General features: G+C 39.4%; 1 protein-coding gene across 8 annotated transcripts in view; it reads right to left on the bottom strand.

Moving 5' to 3' along the window:
* THRB (thyroid hormone receptor beta) overlaps window positions 1-20152 on the bottom strand; it is a 169632-nt gene that overhangs the window by 123713 nt on the left and 25767 nt on the right. For 6 of the 8 annotated variants that reach the window (XM_064672943.1, XM_064672970.1, XM_064672933.1 and 3 more), the window contains exon 2: window positions 3985-4014. The exons of the other annotated variants lie outside the window; for them this stretch is intronic. The gene's annotated coding sequence lies outside the window, so the exon portion shown is untranslated. The remainder of the gene's footprint in view (window positions 1-3984; window positions 4015-20152) is intronic. 8 annotated transcript variants of the gene reach the window in all.

The raw sequence follows: 20152 nt of genomic DNA, 5'->3' as shown, positions 1-20152 counted from the left end.
CATCTTGCCCTTCCTGTCCTTTCTCTCTTTCTTAGATGTCCACAAAAGCAGATGGAACCTTCACGTGGAGAGACACACTCTTACTTAACTATCTTACTTTGGGTTATCAAACACAAGGGTATTTCTTTTCTCTACTTTAGTTTTCCTATTGCTTTAGTCTAACAATTTTTCCAATTCAGGTTTAGACCGCCCTGTGTAAACTATATGTACACATTAGTCCGAAGAGGGAGAGCACTAGGGATGGTCAGGTACCAAGTGCCCACCACCTGCTGTCAGGTTGAGTATCAGGTATACTGGAACACAAAATCCTCTGATATGCCTGGGCTCACCGTTGAATTACCCTGGATAATTTTACGGAAGAGCTTTTTTACAGGTCTTTCTACATAGCCAGAATTACACGAAACTCTCCTGAATAATTTTTGATGCACACATATAGCCAGCACAACTCTTAGCTGTTCTCCCTGTCATGCTGCTGCAGAGTTACACTGAACATTCCTGTAAGAGAAGCTATGCAACCTAAGTGCAGTAGGGTGACATAATTCTGAGCTCAAGTTGATGGATTTTTCCATTGCAAGATTTTGCACAGTAACTCCTAATTAATTTTGAACATTGAAATTAATGAGCTTATCAAAGTAACAAGAAAGACCCACTGCTATCCTTGGTTCACCACAGTGTTTTGTTTCTTCTGGTATAAAATTACTTTTTGACGAACCATTTTAATCTATTTTCTGTTAAGAAGATTTTGCCTCTTACCCAGTAAGACAAGGATGCAGCTGAAGCTGCAGCTGAAGAGAACTGAAAAATTACTATCCTCCACTCTCTCTCAATAGTCCATGCAGGTCCCAGAGCAAACATATAAGTTACTACTTTTTCAGTTTTGGGGAAAGCAGATTATTTTATATTAGGAATTCTACAAAATCGGTTAAAAATGTACCCTGCCCTTTCTACTCATATGGATATTAAGACTGGCTATAGAAGATCTTATGTTAAAGATGACAGCACTGAATAACTCACTGAATAACTGAGTAAAATTCTGAATTCATTCAGGACCTTACTTGTATCACAGAAGGGATTCAATATGCATCACAGAAAAATTATTACTTTTCATTGAACTCAATACAAAGCAAGCTACCAAGTAAATCAGGTGAAATGTTAGAAGATTATGCAGAAGGATGTGTCTATGGACTGATCAGATAAGAACAGAAACTGGCTCAGGACTGGTCTGTATGACTAGAGCACACAAAATCTGCAAGGTCAGCAGCACTGAGTATCCACCACTGCGTCTCTGCAAGGATCTGCTCAAAGACTTTTCAACCTTTCACTGCCAAAACAAGAGTGACCTGCTCCAGCTCTGATTTTAGAAATTCTGTGGCTGCCTGTACCACATAAGAGCCTTTGTTGGTGGAGATGTGGATTTAAAAGGCCTGAAGGAATTCTTATGATAATCTGGTCTGACTTCCTGCCTGGCACTGCCCATAATACCTCATGCAGCAATTTCTTTACAAAGCACAAGAACTTGTAACTCTACTAGAAGATATTTCAGAAGGAGATCTAATCTTGATTTAATTAGTCCAAGTGATCTACCGCATTCCTTTCTAAGCTTTTCCAGTGGTTAATTACACCCACAGTATCATAATTCCAGTGTGAACTCCTCTTCCTTATCTTGCCATGTTTTTGTCTGTTGGAGCCCTATTCTATCACCCTACACTGATATTTTTAGATACTAACCACATTACACCTCAAAATTCTCTTACCTGAGATAAATAGTTTGCCTGCTTGGCAAATCAAAACAGGGATTCCTGAATCCAACATACAGCAGCTGCAGTGGAGTAGTATATGTAGTGTTTGACTACAGAGACTAAAAGAGAAAATTCAATTCAAGTGCAAAGGAAAGGCACCAAGCATCTTCTTTAACAAGCTTTTCCAGCTTTCACAGCACTCACCCACTTTTAGGACCCGTAAATCTGGGATAAATAGCACCGCGATCTGCATAGCTTCATTTTTAACCTAACTGATAAATTCTAGCTCAAACAGGATCAGTAGTTACTAAATACTATAGTTAACTCATAAATAAAAAGTTGGCTGACGGAGGGTGGTTTTCTACTACCCATATGTCAAATCACACAAAAATTATGCTAACAGAATTACCTGGTACTTCTCTAGGCGCTGCCAAGGCAGAAATCCAGGAGTGACCAATATATACCTCAAATACTTCCAGTTGTGATTCTAGTAAACAAAATAAGTAAATTTCCACTACTGCCGTCACGCCATATTACTTGGGCATATTACTTAGAGATTTATATTACTGTAGCATTCAGAGGCTCCACATAAGACACTCTTGTGTTAGGCGATCAACTACAAACACAGCAAGTTTAATTCATTTTTGCAATGTTTGCCCAGTTCTTGTATGACTGAATCCTGGTAAGGAGACAGAAGGAGGACTTGTGTCCTCCCTGGATCACAGATGCTGATGAGCTCAGTATACAAAGACTGCTTAGAACTAGAATTTCTTCTGGCATTTGCTAAATCCCTGTACTACCCATGTGGTTCTCAACACATTATAAAGTTCCTTAGCTTCCTTAGCCCTATTCCAGAAAGGTTTTCAGTCCTTCACACTAATTTGGTACAAAGAGCAGCATCTGGCCGTCTAGGACATATACCATATATGCACACATCTTTGCAAACTCTCCATGTACTAATACAAAGTAAGAACTGCAAAGCTAGATAGTGTGCTATTTACAACATCATTTGTCATGACACCTCATTACTTTTTCACAACACTACTGTTTTCTCCATTAATATTTCACATTTCTACTCACTTGTGGTTTCTAACAGTTTACATTTTGCATAGCTTAACTGCTTTTTTTTTTTTAGCCTCCCTCTTCCCTATTTCAAGGATATCCCTTTGCAAATCAGGAACACAGTTTATGTAGATGTATCAACTTCTACTGGTTTAAGATGTCAAGGTTTTAGAAACATTCCTTTTAAACACACTTTCATTTGGAAGGCTTTTGACTTAAAATAGATGCACGAAATCCAGCTAAAAACTCTGCAAACTTTTACTTTAACCACCGATAAAAAAACAAAACAGGCAAATACAGGAGGAAAGGACAACACTAACCAACAACGCTCCCCTTCCTTGGTAACCTCTGAATGGCTATTAAAATTGAAACTATTACCTGTGACTGAAAAGCAATTATATATTTCTGTAATGCTCTGAATAGGTTCATTCTGCAGCTGCCTGTCAGAACAACTTTCTATCATATGCCTAGTTATGTTATTTGACATAGATGCTTCATTTTCTAGAAAACACACTACATGAATGTCCTCACTAGCATCTTCACTAGCAGTGGACAAAAGGAAAAGATAAACCCAATTTTTTAACATCCCTTGCAGCTGGTAATGTATTGAAAGACCTTCTTCTGCCTTTTGGCCATCTAGCAGATGCACACAGAATCCATTTCCAGAACGCAGCCTGAATTATATTAGATATAACAGGAAATATTCACTGCTAGAAGAATTCACCCCTCCTTTATTTATTTAACTATGTAACTCATAAAGTCCTACCATCACATTTCATACCCAAAAATCTATGACCCAAAAATCTATTTTAACAGCATATACTCTAAAATTTCATTTTCAAACTGCGAAAAAAGTGAAGATTTTCACTGACTGAGTAGTGAAAACTATAACATCTGCTGAAAAATAATTACCTGTAAATTCCTTATAGGCAAAAAGAAGTTTTCAAATCTATGCAAGTATCTTATTTTGTTTAAAAGACCAAAGAGTAGCTTAGTAACAACAACAAAAAAAAGTTCAGTGTTAGACTCATTCTTTGATACTGCATCCTTTCCTATTTGTGCTTTGACATACTGACCCACACTATATCTAGGGTCTACTCTGAAATGCCGAGCATATTTGTTAAAATTACCTCAAATTAACTTGAATATCTTACTAAAGTTGAATTAAAAAAAAAAATCTTACCTTATTAGAGCTTCATTTTCTGTTCATTCACTGAAAAGAGTAAAGAAATCTGTATTAAAGATCCATTTGATAAGAAGTACTTTATTAAGTTATTATTTTAGTTTCACTTCAATTAACACCAAAACTATGGGGTTCTTTTTATGTAACTGAAATAAGTCTCCATTATTTTGGAGAGCTGATCATTCTCAATACTCTGGGGTGGAGGCCTTTATTTACTTGCCATCTTACTATGCTGAAAAAAACATTTAAAATGCTTTGAGAATATCAATACAAACAACTGATCTCACCAATTCATCATCCAAACTGCAGGCTGATTAGGCACACTCGATAGGTTTATTTTCACTGCAAGCTGTATTTTATAACCAGCATTTGTATTGCCATTATTTTTATTGGACATTTCATATTATTTATTATAAGATGGGTTTACACAGCAGTATGCCCATTCACAGAGTTTCCCAGCCTGGAAAGGTTTTTTAGAAGTAGCTATTTTCTGCCTAACCCCCAAACACGTAAGGTCAGTGGTGGTTTAGAAGAATGAAAGCATCAAGCCATTTCATTAAACACCTGCTTCAGCTAAGCCACTCTATATGACACATTTGTCAACAACTTACCAACGTACATGGCAAAATCAAAAAAAAAACCAAAAAAAGCTTTAAGACTATTCTGAAAAAGTTCAGGCATGACTCAGAACAATCAATGAATGTTGAGGCCTGCACAAATATTAATTAACCTTTCATTTTCTTGTGAGTTTTGTTCAGCCCTTTACAACTGGGGAGAACTATTTGCAGGCATCGGTGTTATAATTGGGAATTGGATTCTGGTAATTCTGAAGCAAATGGGTATTTTTGCCACTAATGTATGCAAGAACAAAATCACAGTTTTTCTTATTTCATTTTCTAAATTAGCATAATACACAGCATGAAATAGAAAACAAAAAGCCAAGTCTAATAAAATCTGACAATTATTAGCAGTATTTGTTGTAAAGCAGAGAAAATCATGCTGAGTCACAGGCGAAGCATCTCAACCTCTAGCACTTTCTGTACACTTCATTAGCCATCAGTCAGTATGGTTAGAGATTTACAGATGAAGGGAAAACAAGGAGAGACCTTGTTCATCTTTGCCAAGGACGAATTCGAAGCTTGGCCTCAAAGCACGTGATCAACACAATGGTTGAAGAGATTAATTCTTTGCTCTGCAATGAAAATACTGTGATTTGAGGGACAGAGGGGTTAATAATAGTCTTCTAGAAATGAATCTGTCAATCTGAGTGAAGCAAAGCTTAAGTCAATAGCAGAAGTGCCTCTTCCCTCAATTTACAGTATGGTCACCTGATATTTTATGAGAGACCTACCAAATGAGACTATTTCAGAAATGTAACAGGTGAGCTGAAAGAGGGACATTCCTGGAGTGCAGAAAATCATGAGATAAATGACCCGTTTTGAGAAAAGGCATGAGATCCCATTTTTATGAGTCAGCTCATGAGAGCTGACTGACATTTACAATGTCTGATTTCCCATAATGGAGTATCTGCACATGTGCACCTTTAAAGGAAAAAGAATAACTATAAGGTCATTTAATTACTTAGTAAAATATATAAAACCCTCATGGGTTTAATTTTCTACAGCTCCTTCTAACAATCAGCTATTAAAAACATTCATCAGCACCAGATTCGTTCACATTTACCTATCTGGCTTTAGGTGTGGGTAACCCACAAGAGGTAATTTAAGAAAGATTTTGCTGTAATCAAGGGACAGAATCAGTAGGTATTTTATCACTGGATGCTACGCAGGGTTTCAATAGGATTGAGTGGGATTTATTACAGCACGGGCTAAATCCTTCTTACTTTTCTCATGCAAAACACCCATTGAAGCGAGACAGAGTGCAACTGAGGACGTATTACATCTCTGATTCTTTATTACTCACCTGTCACAATACTACAGTGGTCCACAGCACAAAATTTATGGGACCAGAATGGTTCTTTCTGGGAAGGGAAAGGAGTATCTTACAGGAGAGTCTTGTTTTAATCATAAAGCAGGTACAGAGGCAAGTCTGAAGAAGACTAAAAGTCATCCTGGACTTGTGACAAGATCCACAGCTTTTAAAGCACAGTATTTCCATGCTACACACACAGCACAAGCTGCTTTGAAGCATATTTAGTGCATCCTACATAATTTTAAAGAAGAATGAAAGCTTACTTTGGCAGGGTTTGTGACTCCCATAAAGAAAAAACCCCTAGCATGCTTCAAGAAACGATTTGCATAAGTTTTCCTTATCTGATCTAGCTGTTGATAACAGGACAAGCTATAATGAGGGCCATCAGCACCTCCCATCATAGGTTCTCACGGGCCCTGCTGCCTCTCTAGCTTGATGGTCTCAGCAGACATTTGCTCATGAGGACCCACTACTGTTCTCCATCAGGTAGCAGGAAGCTTCTGTCTTCAGATGATCTGGCTTCTATCCAAGTGGAGATATCCCCCACCCCAGTGTGCCCGAAACCACAGTGGGTAAGTGAGGTTCCAAGAGTTCAATGGTCCCTGCAGAAGACTTGTCCGGTTTCCTGTTTATCCACCTCTGACACCTTCGCAAAGAGTTTCACTCTTTCGAAAGTGTGGGCTCTACACTTTCAAATAAAAATATGATACTTCCTGTTTATTGCTTGTACTTCATGCTTAATGCCTCCTTGCTTAGATGGAGGGGGAGAGCATTACCAAAAAAAAAAAAAATCAAGACATTTTCGTTGCAATATTCAGATGTGTCATTTTTCTAAGCATATGCCTCTTTACAGTAAAATCTATACTTGCTGCCAGTCACCAAATGTGTTAACTCTGGACAGACTCTGGAAGGATTCTAGCAGACTGCCTCAAAGGCACATCAGTACCATTAAGTTAAACCAAGCAGACAACTGTCCACACTCAGTGACAACAGGCTGCGTAAATTCAACAAGGTATTGATGCTATTCATGATTCTTCTCAAAGAAGATTCACCACTGACTCATCGGACCACAGAAAATCAATATTGCCAAAATGATCGGACAGCAGAATAAATTTCCTCCTTTGCCACATTTAGAAAATTCCTGAGGGCATGGAGTTGTACACATAAAAATGTTCCTTTTTGTTTCAGTCATCATTATTTCACCTCTTCTGTTCAGCGGAAACTGCAAAACTGAAGATGTAGAAACTGCAAAACTGCAGATACAGAAACACGTCTTGCCATTAACTAAAATAGGGGGTTGATCCCTATAATGAATACACCCAATTAGCTAAAACAAGTTATTTCCAAATGATCCAGCACTTATCCAGTATGCAGTGGGAGAAAAGACATCCAGGTGCACTTGAGAAAATTTAAACTACATATTTTGCCTACGTCTTTGAGCAGATATCAGATCAGGGATGAGAGCACTAGTTTTCTTAACATTTTCTTCTTATCCAAAAAAATCCTATTCATCCTATTAAGACTTATTTTCAGGCTCCTGACACCCATCACAGACATCTTCATTTAGAAAAAAACAACCTAAAGTTACCAAAAGACAAAAATCTATTCAGTTCTCTAGACCGATTCACAACCACCCAGAATTTGTTTCAGTTTACTTTTGTAGCCCCTGCAGAATCCTCTGACGTTCAGCGGTCCACAAAGAGACTGACTGAGTAAAGTAACTACAATTTCCTTTTTCACAAAAGATGACAAAAAGCCACCCAGACCTGAAAAAGCCACAGAGTTCTCATTCCCTCAGAGCCAAGGAAGGAAAAAGAAAGGGGTGGGGAACCAACAATCCTGACTAGGAGATAAATTCATTCTTAAAGACACACCAGTAAGTTTGGCTTTCAGTTCTGCTGTTTAGAAGCTCCCAGTAAGAATTAAAATGCATGTGAGGGGGGAAAAAGAAAAAAAAAAATCAGAGAAAATCTCACTGACCTCCCTCAGCAAAGCTCTTCCTCAAGATGCAATGAAATCTGCTGGCACAGAAAGGTAACTTAATTCTTCCTGCCACACCAGTCTTGACTCAAGGCCATTTGATTTCACAGTTCCAGTACTTGCAGTAGTTAGCAAGTTGTGCCATGCACTCTGTAGAGTGAAAAGCCATGACTGCAGCATGCCAAAGTCTAATCTGTGACAGGCATTCTCATTTCTGGAGCTCTGCAAAGCATGCCTTGGACTGGGCAGTGCTGCAAGGCAGCAGACAGGCCTGTGTGCATAGCCTGGACTCTGAGACCTAGGGATGCATCCTGAGAATGTTTACTACCAGTACAATGCTAATCACAATCGTGATGCGGGTATATGCTCTCTGCAGGATAAAAGAGTAGAAAAAGCCAGTGTTTAGATTGGACAGCAAAGACAAGATCATAGCCGGAAGGCAGAAAACTCATAAAATAGTTCCAGATAAAGCATACATACAGATTAAAAATTAACCACTGTTGCCAAAAAAACGCACATAACCCCACCCACAGCTATACATGCCTATGTATGACTGCCAAATGCAAGAGGAATATGTGCTCTGTGCTCTGCTGCCCCATCACCATGACCAGTCACAGAGCCACCACCTCACATGTCCTGCTCCCCGAGAAAATGCCCAAAAAAGCATCACCATTTATTATTGCTCTTAATGACTGGCTGTCCTAGAAATCAGGAACTTCAATGATTTTTTGGAAGCTAGCCCTTCTTCTGGGTCTAAGAAGTCTTAAATTTTAGCCAGGTAGCTTGGCCCAACTGTGCAGAGGTGAAATAATGAGAAAACAAAAATTACCATTGCTACCGCTGTATGCTTGTTGAGACCACCCTAGAGAATAAAAACTCACAGCTGCTTTACCGAAAATGCTACAAATAAGCTGTCCAGAAGCTATTATCTTCTCCAGTAAATGATGAGTCCACAGACAGTAATGTCTGCAGTCCTGTTTTGCCAGCATTTCCATTACAATTCTCTGTTTTAATGAAGAATTAACAAGATTAAAATACACTTTGGCAAGTACACCTTCAAGTTCTATTACAGTACATTGTATTAACATTATCAGTGTTAATGCCATAATTCTCCTTGACTTCAAAAAGGACAAAGATAAATTAATTTACTTTTAAAATAAAAACTGTACCAAACATAATTGTTTAAAATCTTCAAACTTATTTCTCTATTTTTTATAAAAAAATACATTATTTATGCCAGTAAAAGGAAAACTTTATTGTTGCAATGAAAGAGTTTATTGAATTCAAGAGAACTAAAGCAGATTCCAGAAAAGGGCAGCTATTCTCTCTGTGTATAACATAATCATATGCCCTAAACCAAATTATTTTCTTCCTCTGAAAGATATTTAAGGATTTCATCTCTGTAGGGCCTGGCCCAGTGCCACTGAAAGTAAAATGATGCACACCATAGCCACCAAGAATCCTTGCATTCACGTTAGACTTGAAAACCTTGCCTAGGACCAAAAACTCAATTGCAAAAAGCATCAGGATGTTGAAAACAGGCCTTCATACATATTTTTGAACTACTGATGTTCATCACCTTTCTGACTATTGCCCAAAATTTAAAAGAACCCTAACTAATAGTCAAATCTGAGGGGAACCTTCAGGCTTTACATGCAACGTATTGCGAACTCAGAGGTGTACACCCCACACGTGTTTATCCGTATACTGCAGTTATCGGTGGAAGTCACTACTTCTGAGACTGATGGTACAAACAGCACCCTGGAATTTTCTCGTCTCTTCCTCCAGCTTACTGAAGAGGAACCCAGGGAGCAAACAAGCTGAGACAGCCAAACGAGGTTTCATCATCCATTCAATCATCCTTAGATTGAGATTGTTTTACACCAGATGCCTGATTTTAATCATTGTCTGTATGTCTGAGTAAGCATAAACTACAGCAGAGATCAGACTTTGGACCTTCAAACCTTTTATCGGAAAGCACATATTTTTCTGCTTATAATTACCCCACTGACATGAGAATGATTACTGTTGACTTAATTGTCCCTAGTTTTCTTCTATGGGATGGCTGAACTAAAAAAAACTAGTATATTCAAGGACAAATATACAGTAAGTATTACTGCATAATATCTCCAGCCAGTGAAGTTCATTATTGATTCTTGGAATAAAACATGACAGACTTTGTTATGTTATCTTTTTCAGGGTGTCAGTAGCAATCCAACACATCCCAGAACATAAAGGCAGGCTGTCACCAACTCATGACACATTCAGAACATGTATTTTTTTCCCCCACTGCTTTTTGTAATAACTAAGTTGGTGGTGCTCTGTTGTCCTTGGGATGGTGGATGACAACCATTATACCTGCACACAGGAGTGCAGCTGTCATGGTAATTCCACCCAAAATTAAATCAAATTCTATAAAAGCAGAGGTTTAATAAATGCGTCTAACGATGGAAAAATATGGTGAACTGGTCTGTGGTGTATTAACTGCTTTGTCTTTGATTTTAGGATCTTTTTTTGTTACATTTCTTTCTTCTACTTTTTTCCTACCTGTATGGCACATGCCTTCATTTAAGTCCTAAGTATAGCACATGTCCCAGTAAATTGTCCCAAAGCAGTTGAGAACTGTGGCACAGACTGCATGATTTGAGCAAGAAATATGTCCTTAAGTTCACATACATTTTGAAAGATACGATAAATACCCAAAGAATAAATAAAATGGAAATCTGACATATGAAAGTCAGTGGAAGCAAGCTTAAAGAGAAGAGTAATTTCTTCTTATTTATGGTTCTGTAAAGATTTTAAGGTATATTGGACAAAAATGCTGCATGATCATCAGGCAGCAATTCTGCAGGGAAGTGCTTTTCACATGGCAGTTTTGGTTCCCTATGTAAGAAACAGACAATGAAACAGAAACTGGTATTTCTAATACTAATATTTCTAAAACTGGAAATCGTCTCCCTATGCCCAGTATATAGAGCAAACATAAACCTTCACTGAAACAAAGGTATATTTCAGTAGTGTCTGCAGCTGCCTAACTTCATCTTCTGCGAAGATGTGGTGGAAAACACTCTTAGTGACAATGACATAATTTGCTAGTGATAACCAACTATGACTAAATACAAAATATTGTTGAATCAAGGTTTTCTGGCTAAGCTAACAGGATAAAAGCCTTAAGAAATTATATTTGCGTTATTTTGTGGAGCTAAGGTCAAGCATGCTGAAGCTCCCAGTTTTTTTGAAAGGTGGATTTGGGCTAAACTCCAATTAAGAGACAAACTGACAGATTTAGACATTTGTTTAGGAACTATGTAGCAATGTATCAAAGCCAATCCACTGGAATTATTTTTTATGTTTATTTCTACCAAATGAAATCAGAATTAAAAAAATCTATCAAAGTACTCAAATTCAAAACTGCATTCATGCACATTGAAAACCTTTGAATGCACAACCAGCAGGAAAGAGGAAAGTGGTATTTTCCCCACTTTGGATGCTCCATAAAAAAAGGCTTCATTTACACGTCTGTATTTTTAGAAAGATCGTGGTATTTGCTGCTTTCTTCCCCCAGTATATGACGGATAATATTCAGCTGCCAGGTTTATGAGGTATTTGCAATTGTAACTTAACAGACAAATCCTTTGTTATAAAGAGAGAACAAATAATGGGGATTTACCAAGCTGTAATTACAGCAAGAGAGTTTATGCATAAGGATATATTAAAAGAAATACTACACTCAAAATAACTTTTTTAAAGAAATCCTCTGAGCATTATCACCACTTACACTAAGGACCCTTTTATAATGTTACCATAAAAAGGATTCAAAATGCTTGTCATCCCTAAAGGATGCCTGCAGACTCTGCCAAGCTCTCCTACGTAGGCTGAAGTTGATAGCATATACCTGTTTTACGGTCAGCAAATTATGATGAACGAGCACAGCAAACTTTGAGCCCAAAACAAAACACACTAAAGGTAGGTGATGTACTCCAGCAACCAGCCAAAGCACGTCAGCTGCTGCAAACCTTGGCAATGAAATGGGAGCAGAGACCAAAAGGTGGTGCGTGCCGTCCCCACCAGCCAACACCAAGAAGCTGCACAGTTTGTTGCACAACAAGCACAAGCAGAACCACTGATCGATGAGCCCACTCCGGCTGTGGATCAGGCTACCATAAGGACACCTGCACACGAAGGACAATGTAAGTAACACACCACTGAGGACAACGACCATATTCTTGCCTTTGCACTGGTCCATCTAGTCATGAAAGGCACTTGGATGCACAGGAATGGGATGCCTCAATGCATGGGGGATACAGCCAGTATTCTGGATTTCCCGTTCTACCAGCAGCTTCCTGAGGACAGGTGTTCCCTGTGCACCAGAGACCTGTGGCTGGTTGCACAGCATTCCCCAGGGGACGCATACCAGTTAACGTTGTGCCCTGAGGATGCTTTGAACCAAACTGCCAGCCAGCTTGTCCCAGAAGTGAGGAAACACAAAAAAGATGACTTCAAGCATCCCACCATCTGAATTAAAGAGGATGTTAGGTTAGGTTTCACTTCAATATATTCCCTGAGCAGAACGTAGCTGAGAAGTTATTTTACAATATGGTGCACACTGGTTATTTAGTTATCAATTGCCACTATAGTTTCTGTTCTTGTTAAGTCAGGAAGATTTCTACATCTCCTCAAAATAAAACATTGAGCTGGGAATCACAAATAAAGTCAAAACATTTTGTATAAATTTATCCTGAGATCCTTTTGATCTTACTGGCTTCTTGGTAAATTAGAATGGGAGAATCTGACCATTATTCAAGAAACTACAGTAAAAAAACCTGGAATTACTTTCCCAAACATCTTCTCTAAGATCAGTAATTCACTATCATAGATTTTGATAAATCTATGATAGATTTTGTAAACAACTGATTTTGTAAACAATTTAGATTTTGTAAACAATTGATTATTGGTGTAATAGCAAGCAATTCTGTATTGGATTTTTAGGGTTACAGTTGAACACACTGAAACAGTTACTAGTGCAATATATGACAAAAAAAAAAGTCCAGCTCAGGATATTCTATGATTCTATGACAAAGCAAGTGAATATTGCAGCGAAGCTACAATGAATCATAAATCTGCATTTTTAATTTTAAAAAACAGAAGAGCTTTTGTTATATATAATATTTCAACTTTTGTGTTGGATCCTGAAATTAAAAAAAACAACAATCTATGACTTTTGTATTTGGGATTGGTCATATGGACTACGTCATGGAAAAGCTCTATAACTTATCCGAATCATTATTTTATTTTGTTCTTCTGTGGTTCCAATTGTTCATTGTTAATTAGATCCAGCCATAACAACTCATTGTGCAAAAGGCATACTCTGTTTTAATCAAAATCTTGGACGGCATTTTGGATGGCATCTTTAAAAACTTGGACAGAATACTCTGTGGTTTCCTCACCGATGAAGAATCAAAATGATTAACTATGAACACATCTTCCACTGAATGCTGACAGTTATTATCAGGTTATTTTGATGAGCAGCTGCTTGTTTCATGGAACTATTCTAGATTTCTTCCTATTCTGTACCTGCTTTCTTCACTCAAAACAACAATGAAGTGAAAACCTGTCGCACAGGATACATCCATGGTGAATTTCTAAATAATTTTTTAATTTCCATTTTATGCTATGCATTAAACACAAAATACGACTGTGACAATCTCATCTATTTGAAATCAGATCTTTTTATTTATGATGTTCAAATTATTTTCCCCATTGTTTTAGCAGTGAAGAGAAATGGCCAGTGTTTGGGAATGAAACACACCAACGAGGTCATGCTTACGGACTGTCTTCGTACATGCATTTTGGTGACAAGGTACTGATTCAGATTATCCTCACTGATGCCAAAAATCTGAAAAATGTTTCTTTGCCAGGAATAAACACAGCACTCCGTTTTTTCTTTCTATCAATACATAAATTGTCATTCGATGGCACTTTTGATTTTGGTGCTGCTGTTTTGAGAGCCCTTGCTAGGTTTTACATTTTGCTCCATAAGATTCAGTTACTTCTTTTATGTCAGGCCATTCAGCAACTTCTTTCCTGCTGTCTGGCCCCACTGCAGCCCCAAGAATCACAGACTCAGAAACCATCGTTTGCTCTGGCCTAATCACCTCTTTGTAATGGAAAAAGCAACATTGTTTAGCATGTTTGTTGGGATTGAGTGGACCCTCAGCAAACCTCCTGATGACACCAAACTGTGTGGTGTAATCAACACACTGGAGGGAAGAGATAGCACCCAAAGGGACCTTGACAGGCTTGAGAGGTGGGCCTGTGCAATACTTATCAAGTTTAACAAGGCCATGTGCAAGATCCTGCACTAGTGTTGGCGCAATCCCAAGCTCAAATACAGGGTGGGTGGAGAAAGGATAGAGAGCAGCCCTGAGGAGAAAGATTTGGAGGTGTTGGTGGATGAAGAGCTGGACACAAGTCAGCAATGTGCACTTGCAGCCCAGAAAGCCAACTGTATCCTTGGCTGCATCCAAAGCAGTGTGACCAGCAAGTCAAGGGAGGTGATTCTCTTTCCCTACTCTGCTGTTGTGAGACCCCACCTGGAGTACTGCATCCAGCTCTGGGACCCCCAGCAGAAGGACGTGGACCTGCTGGAGCAAGTCCAGAGGAGGGCCGTGAAGGCAATCACAGGGCTGGAGCACCTCTCCTATGAAGACAGAGGGAATTGAGGTCGTTCAGCCAAGAAAAGAGACGGCTCCAGCGTGACCTTAGAGCACCTTGCAGCACCTGAAGAGAGTCTACAAGAGACCTGGAGAGGGACTTTTACATGGACATGCAGTGACAGGATAAGGCGGAATGGCCTTAAGCTGAAAGACAGCAGACTTAGATTAATTATTAGGAAGAAATTCTTTACTGTGAGGGTGGTGAGGCACTGGAAAAGGTTGCCCAGAGAAGTTCTGGGTGCCCCATCCCTGGACATATTCAAGGCAAGGCTGGATGAGGACTTGAGCAACCTGGTCTAGTGGAAGGTGTCTTTACCCACAGCAGGTCCTTTCCAACCCAAACCATTCTCTAATTTTGTGATTCTATCAAACACCCACAAAATCAGTGTTTTAAGGGCTGTAAAGAGAAAATTACAGAGGGTTCTAACATGTTCTTTAGCCATCAGTTATTCCTGCTTGCCTTCCCCTTGCAATAATACAGGCAGTAATACATTTGTTTTATAATAAATTACATTATATCATAAATTATAGTATCATCACATTACATTGTATTATGTAACTACAGATAGAAGTAAAAATTTGTCTGATTTTAATCTTTTCACCTTTTTGAATTATGAATATCTTTCAAACACGGTCTGAAAGGAAATCTAATAAGCTCTGTTTGCACATACAGCTGGTGATTTTGGATGCCTGGCCATTTCTCTGACAAACCAAAATGTCTTTAATAAAACCTTGTTTCCAGTAAGAACTGAATACCATCTTTCTGATGTTTTAGGTTATGCACTCTAAAATGGCCTTATGCCAAATCATGAGTCATTTTTGAAAGTCTAAGATCCTACATCTAGTATCAAAACCCAGCAAAAAATAAATTCCTTAACTATTATCAGAGTAGCACCATAGTTTGGAAAAAATGAAAGCTCACTGGTTGGTTTCTTTTGTAAAACAAAACGAAACACCACAGGCAAGGCTTTCAACTGACAAGTTAAAAAACAAACAAACAAACAAAACCCACGAAAATAAGCCTTCTTCATAAATGGAGGAAATAAAAAGTATTTTTGATTTCTCACAAACAACTTCTGCCTGTATTTTAGAAGAAAAATCTAATAGCAGTAACAAAAAGAAATGAGCACTAATGGGATCCCTCAATCTGCCTCACGCAGGGTTGGCTTCAAGGTACCTACACCTGAAATGTTTCTACTAATGCACACAGCATGAGGAACAAACAAGAGCTCTGGCCCAGTCCCAGAGATTTGACATCACTGGCATAAGTGTAACCTGGTGGGATGAGATCTGTGACTGCAGTGCCCTGTTGGATGATTACAGGCACTTCAGGAGGGAGAGGCAGGGCAGAAGAGGGGTGGCACGGCATGTAAGAGAAGGCTTAGAATGTATGGAGCTCACAGTTGGCAATGGAACAGTTTAGAGTCTCTGGGCAAGAATCAAGGGGCAAACAAATAAAGGGGATGTCATTGTGGGAGTCTGCTATAGACCTCCCAGCCAGGATGATTTCACCAAGAAACTATTCTTTGAGGAACTAAGAGATATGTCTAAATCAAGTGCTCTTGTCCTTATGGTGGACTTCAACTTGCCAGATATCAACTGGGAGTATCACACAGGTGGTACAACCTGAAGATTCCTAAAAAACCTGGATGACAACTTTATGGAACAGGTCCTAAGGGAGTTGACTCAGAAAGATGCTCTTCTTGATCTGCTGCCTGTCAACAGAGTGGATTTCATGAGCAAACTGGAGATTGGTGGCTATCTTGGCCACAGCGACCACAAAGCAATCGAGTTTAAAATCTCTGTTGGCAGGAGGAAAAGTGCCAGCAAAACCTCAACTCTGGACATAAGTCGAGTACACGTCAGGCTGCTCAGGGAATTAGTAAATAAGGTCTCCTACAAAAATGTTTTTGCAGGTGCGCGGGTGGGTCCATCAGTGCTGGTCACTTTTCAAACATCAGCTGCTGAGGGCACAGGAACAGCATTTCCAAATGTTGGAAGTCAAGCAGGTGAGGCAGAAGGCTGACCTAGCTGCGCAGGGATCTTCTCTTGGAAATAAGACAAAAAAGGAAGGTGTATGCCCAGTGCAAGCAAGGTCAGGTGACATGGGAAGAATTCAGAGATGCTCCTTGCTGCTGTACAGAGAAAATTCATCTGGCTGAAGTTCAGCTGGAGTTGAAGCTACACAGAAATGTGGGTGACAGTAGAAAGAGTTTTTTCAAATACATTAATGGCAATAGGCATTATAGAAATATCATTGACCTCTTACAGGATGGGAATGGTCACCTCACAAACAGGGACAAAGACAAGGCAGAGGTGTTTAACACATTCTTTACCTCTGTCTTCAACATGGATGATGGACCAAGGGGGTCTCCATGCCCTGAGCTGGAGGACCATGATTGCAAGAATGATCAACTCCCAGTCAACTCTGACATTGTGCAGGATCTGCTGCTCCCGCTGGATCCCTACAAATCTAGGGGGTCTGATGGAATTCATCCCAGAATCCTCAAAGAGCTAACTGATGTCATTGCAAAACCTCAATGGTTTTTGAGCAGTCTTGGGAATCCAGAGAAGTCCCAGCTGACTGGAAGCTGGCAAATACTGTCCCAATTTTCAAGAAGGGCAAGCAGGAACGTGGAAACTACAGGCCTGTCAGTCTCACTTCAGTGCCTGGTAAAGTTATGGAGAAGATTATTCTGGGAGGTATTGAAGAACATCTGAAAGACAACATAGTCATTGATCACAGCCAGCATGGCTTCATGAGAGGAAATTCCTGCTTATCAAACCTGATTTCCTTTTAGCATAAGGTAACCCACTTAGTTGACCAAGGGAAGCCAGCTGATGTAATCTTTTTGGATTTCAGTAAAGCTTTTGATACTGTCTCTCACAGGATCCTTCTGGACAAAATGTCCAGCACAGCTGGATAACCACATCACCTGTTGGGTGAGCAATTGGCTCATGGGTCAAGCATAGAGGGTAATAGTGAATGGGGTAACATCAGACTGGTGAACTGTCACTAGTGGGGTTCCACAGGGCTCCATCTTAGGCCCTCAACAGCTTCATAAATAACTTGGGCACAGGACTGGAAGGGATACTAAGCAAGTTTGCAGATGACACAAAACTGGGAGGAGCTGTTGACTCCCTCAAAGGCAGGGAGGCCCTGCAGAGAGACCTTGACAAATTAGAGGACTGGGCAATCACGAACCACATGAAGTTCAACAAGGGAAAGTGCCGGATTCTGCACGTGGGATGGGGCAACCCTGGATGTTTGTACAGACTGGGGAATGAGATGCTGGAAAGCAGTGCCACAGAAAGGGACCTGGGAGTCCTGGTCAACAGCAAGCTGAATATGAGTCAGGAGTGCCTTGACAGCCAGGAGGGCCAACCGTGTCCTAGGGGGCACCAGGCAAAGCATCACCTGGTCTGTTCGGCCTGGAGAAGAGACTGAGAGGAGACCTCATTGCAGTTACAAGATCACTGCAGTTACAAGGGGCAGACACTGATCTCTTCTCTCTGGTGACCAGTGACAGGACAAGGGAATGGCCTGAAGTTGTGTCAGTGAGGTTTAGGTTGGATAGTAGAAAAAGGTTCTTCACCTACAGCATGGTTGGACACTGGAACAGGCTCCCCAGGGAAGTGGTCACAGCACCAAGCCTGACAGAGTTCAAGAAGCATTTGGACAATACTCTCAGGCACATGGTGTGATTCTTGGACCAGGAGTTGGACTTGATGATCCTTGTGGGTCCCTTGCAACTTGGCATATTTTGTGATTCTGTGAAAAGCTTGTCTACTTTTTTGACATGGTGGTTTATATGCCACATCAGCCCACGTGAAGCACTGTGCCTCTAAGAGTTTAAACTAAACATATCATATTTCTACCACTGAATATAAATGCTAAGGGTCAAAATCACAAAAAATTTACCCAGTAAAACTATCATACATGGCAGTTTGCCTGTACAACACTTGAAGAATTGACATTTCAAAATTCTTAAATTCTGCTTTGCCCTGAGAAGAGACATTGAAAAGCAAAGACTGGTGGGACAGCAGCCTGCTTCCTTGTCACACAACTTTCATATATGTAATTCCAAGCAAGTTCTGTAAAGTGACTGACAGACATAAATTTTCAGAGGGGAAAAAAATCAGCATAGCTGAAATTGTGTTGGTTGAATGCTACAGCATGGTAGACAGCAACTCTATATGCCAGCCCAGCAGGAAAAAAACCTCAATTGCTTTTAATAGACAAGCATTTAGTGCAACTAATATAATCTGGAGTGACATTTCCCCCTGTCTATTATGTAAGATGAAAGCTAAACTTGTGCTTTTATACAGTATATAGCCTATCTTCAACACACTGCCTAATCAGCTTTCTTTCCACTTTTAAGGTATTTTAGTAGCAAAAAAGGGGGGACTTATCACATCCTTGAGATTCCTTCTTAAACTCTTATTTTCTTCCACTCTGAGCTCATGTTGCCACACAGACAGACTTCAATAGGAACTGTTCTTTGTTTAGTTAGCATGGTTCATACTCTATGTCTAACAACCTCTCAAAGAATTTTAACTCTCCACAGAAAATAATTTAAAAGGTGAAGAAAAATCCAGGAAACTCCACAGAGAAAACATGGAATTTCAAAAATCACTAACAGTCAATCCATTTTACCAGCATTATTGCCTAACACCTCTTTTTCTAAATTTCAGGAAAAGAAGTGAAAAAGAAAGGAAATGGGTAGTTAAGAGACATTACCGGTTTCATAACTCAGGCATCATCCAGAATGTGTGATATCTATCTACCTTTGTGACAGCAATTATCCTTGACAAGATTTTCAAAATGGCATTCAGCAGCAGACTTAGAGAGATCAGGAACTGTCCACAAAAAGAGCAAAACAGATAATGACAGACTTGCTCTGTTAAAACATTCGTTTATAACTCCAAGATACTTAAATTAATAGCTAATTCTTTCCCAGTCTTTCTGTTCATCTATGGCTATTCACCTCTGTGCTGCCACTGGATAAAGCTGATATCTTAACTGTAATCCCTTCAAGATAGCCAGCTCCGATAGACTGACTTGTTTTTAATGTATTTTGATAGACAAATAAAGCTGTCTAAGTGCCAAGAAGTCTGCATATTTAAGATTCAGTACTCAAAGAAGTGAGTGATTAAAATCTAGTGATTTTGCAAGACAAGTTCATAAGGGCTATAAATACAGCACATAGCATCAAAAGACCTCATCAGCCAGACATCTGAGTACCAGAAGGAGACACAAGGCATAAAAGAAATCAAACCTTCAAAAACAACGTACCAAATTGATTAGGCAACACTGAAAGAAGGAGTTGTACAGGAGACATTTTATTGTGCATATATGCCAAACATGTTTATGATTCCTCTTAAAAGACCGGTCTTGCATTATCCTGGTAGTACCAGATAGTTCATGCCCCACCTGCCTTCCCAAACTTTGTATCCCACAGTAAACAATGCTGCCTGCATTAGAAGAATGCCTCTTCCAGGTACATATCACCTCCTGAAAGGGCACTAAAAATGTCCTA

Source organism: Pseudopipra pipra, chromosome 1, assembly GCF_036250125.1.
Source record: "Pseudopipra pipra isolate bDixPip1 chromosome 1, bDixPip1.hap1, whole genome shotgun sequence".
NCBI lineage: Eukaryota > Metazoa > Chordata > Aves > Passeriformes > Pipridae > Pseudopipra > Pseudopipra pipra.
This window is presented reverse-complemented; position numbering and strand designations above follow the sequence as displayed.